Here is a 2,507-nt window from a genome sequence, read left to right as displayed (position 1 = left end):
GGAAGTGGGACTCAGACTGGACAAGACAAAGTGCCTAGGTCCCATTCACTCTAAACGGATTTTAATCTGAAATGCAGCTGGGGGATTAAAAAAATGAGTACGGAAATAAATAATATCAAAATTGCTCCCAAGATTCAAAGGTGTATGAAATGAATCTTTCATTTCCGAAGCATCTGATTTGAAATTCTACTGACTTTAGACTGGATTGTTCCCTACAAATTGGGCCAGGGGAATTTCCAAGAACCCTTTGATTTCTTGCCATTTTGAAGAAGAGCCAAGCTGCCCACCTGTCCTTGCCATGAGCTTTTGCTTCCAATTTCGGCCAAACTGGATGCCCAGCTGGTGGCTGTACTCGTCCCGGTACCAGACCAGCAGTTCACAGCCTGGCCTGACGACCTGGCAGGTTCGGTAGAAAATCTGCCTGTGATACTGATAGGGCACCAGGTTCTGCTCTTCATCATGTCGGGCACAGTTCACATACCTGGGATTGAGACAGGCAGAAGGAAGGAAAACCACAGGTGATAAGTTCCCACTACTTGTCTGATCCATGCCCAGCTCCCCTCCTGATACTGAAAGCCTTCAGGCTCTGATGTCGCCCACTGCCCCCTGCACTCCTGAGGGATGTTCTGTCCACATCTAAGACCCTCTCACAATGTCCTGTGGACTCCTGCGTCCCGGTGTTGCATAGAAAACTTCCCCCTGCCCTCGGTGGTCTCTGTCACAAAACAGTAAGACAGGACAATAAAGCTCATTGACATTCTGTACCCCCCGATAAAAGAGAGCCCCTCAAGGAAAGGGGCTGTGTTGTGAGGCCAAGGGGCCAATGGCCAGCCTGTGACTCGTTCGTGCTCTGCAGGCTTCATGACCCTGGTCTGCTTAGAACCGTAGCTAAGGTGCTTTGCTTCCTCACAGATCAAAGGTCCCTTGTTTTAGGCTATCCTGGCGCTGTGAACTTCTCAAAAATGGGAAAATTATAGTTAAATATTCCTAAAATCAATTCTGTCATGTCTGCCTGCAGTAATTCGTCCCTAATTACCAGGGTTGTGTGATCTGTGTCAGTAACAAATCCCACTGTCTCAATAAGTGTTCATTAGATAAATTAAAGTGAATCCATTGTCCCAAGTGAATCTAGGTCCCTCAATGTCTTTTCCAGGACTCAAATTTGTCTAGTATAGAGATGTACATTTTGAGGACATGTGCTATATTTTATCTCCTTTTATCCTAAAGTCTCTTGGTATGAAAGTGCAGTGTGTGGAGAAAAAAGAGGAACAGGGGGCTGAGAGGGACCATCAAAGGAGCCTTGATGATAAGGGGAGTACTAGGGGCTTGTGGTCAATGAGTGTCCTGTCTAGAACCCAGGGACCGACCGGCCTTACCTCATCCAGTTGGCCTGGGATTTGTCCTTTCCATCCACATACTCATAGCAGTTTCTCCCTTTGTTGATCTGAGGTTCATGAAAAGAAGTTAAAGGCTTTGTTTTGATGGGGAGGTAGTAGAAGAATCATCCTACTCTACTGTCATCCAGGCGCTTTCAGCCTGCATGGATCCCACTGCCAGCTGTGACCGCATGATGTGCCTCTCGCTCACCATCTACATGCCTGAGTCCACATGTCCACTCAGCAGGAGCCCCAAAATGAGGCGGCACTCTGCTGTGTCTGCACCACTCTGCTCCCACTTACCCTCCTGTGTTCAAACGGGAGCGCCATGTTCACACAAATTGCACTCAGCACACAGATCTAAATGTATCGTCCTCATGTATGTCCCAGGATTTAGGTGGGGGTCCCAAACTCACAGGGGACAGGGGACAGGTAGATGCTTCTCACCTCCTAGGTTTATCCGTTCTTAGTTGTCTCTTCAAATTCTGTGACATGGCCCCTGTAACGGCCAAAAGTTCAGACCCAGCGGAAAATCGTATGCTTCGTTCCATACTCCCAGCCCAGCCTTAGGGATGCCTGAAGGTCTGATTCTCAGCCCAGGGGCAGAGTGAGGGCTGAGCGGTTGGGGTGCTCCTTGTCCACTGCACTGTCCTTTACAAATGTAGGCGGCCCATGAGTAGCACAGCTGTCAATGAAGTAGTTCTGACACTTCTCGCAATCTGGAGGTTACAGCAACAGGGGTTAGGGAAGGTGTGGTGCGTCTTCCTGAATATAGAGAGCTTCAGAGACAGCCTGGGAAGACACGTCACTGAGCCTCAATCCTGTACTCCAGGCGACGAGAGGAAGGGAATGACGGGAACCATATGATCATCCGACAATATTATATCAAGACGTAATAGCCTTGCGCCGGCCGATTGGCATGTTGATTAAGAGCTGGCTTGGGATGCCAGAGGGCCGCGGTTGGGATCCCACATATGAGGGCCAGTGACACTGCCCTCTACAGCTAATGTGCTGAACAACAGCTTAACCTGGAACCGGGCTGCCGTGTGTCGCTGGTGATGGCGTAGGCTGCAGCCCCTGCTGCAGTGGGTTGCTGTGGGCTACCGTGTGTAGCCAACAGCCAGAATGACC

The 2,507-nt window shown here is 49.6% G+C and overlaps 1 pseudogene; it reads right to left on the bottom strand.

Moving 5' to 3' along the window:
- LOC109378501 (histone-lysine N-methyltransferase PRDM9-like) overlaps positions 1 to 2,095 on the bottom strand; it is a 5,426-nt pseudogene extending 3,331 nt beyond the window's left edge.
- Positions 2,096 to 2,507: the final 412 nt, after the last annotated feature.

This window comes from Hipposideros armiger, unplaced genomic scaffold, assembly GCF_001890085.2.
Source record: "Hipposideros armiger isolate ML-2016 unplaced genomic scaffold, ASM189008v1 scaffold_2072, whole genome shotgun sequence".
In the NCBI taxonomy this organism is placed as follows: domain Eukaryota; kingdom Metazoa; phylum Chordata; class Mammalia; order Chiroptera; family Hipposideridae; genus Hipposideros; species Hipposideros armiger.
This window is presented reverse-complemented; position numbering and strand designations above follow the sequence as displayed.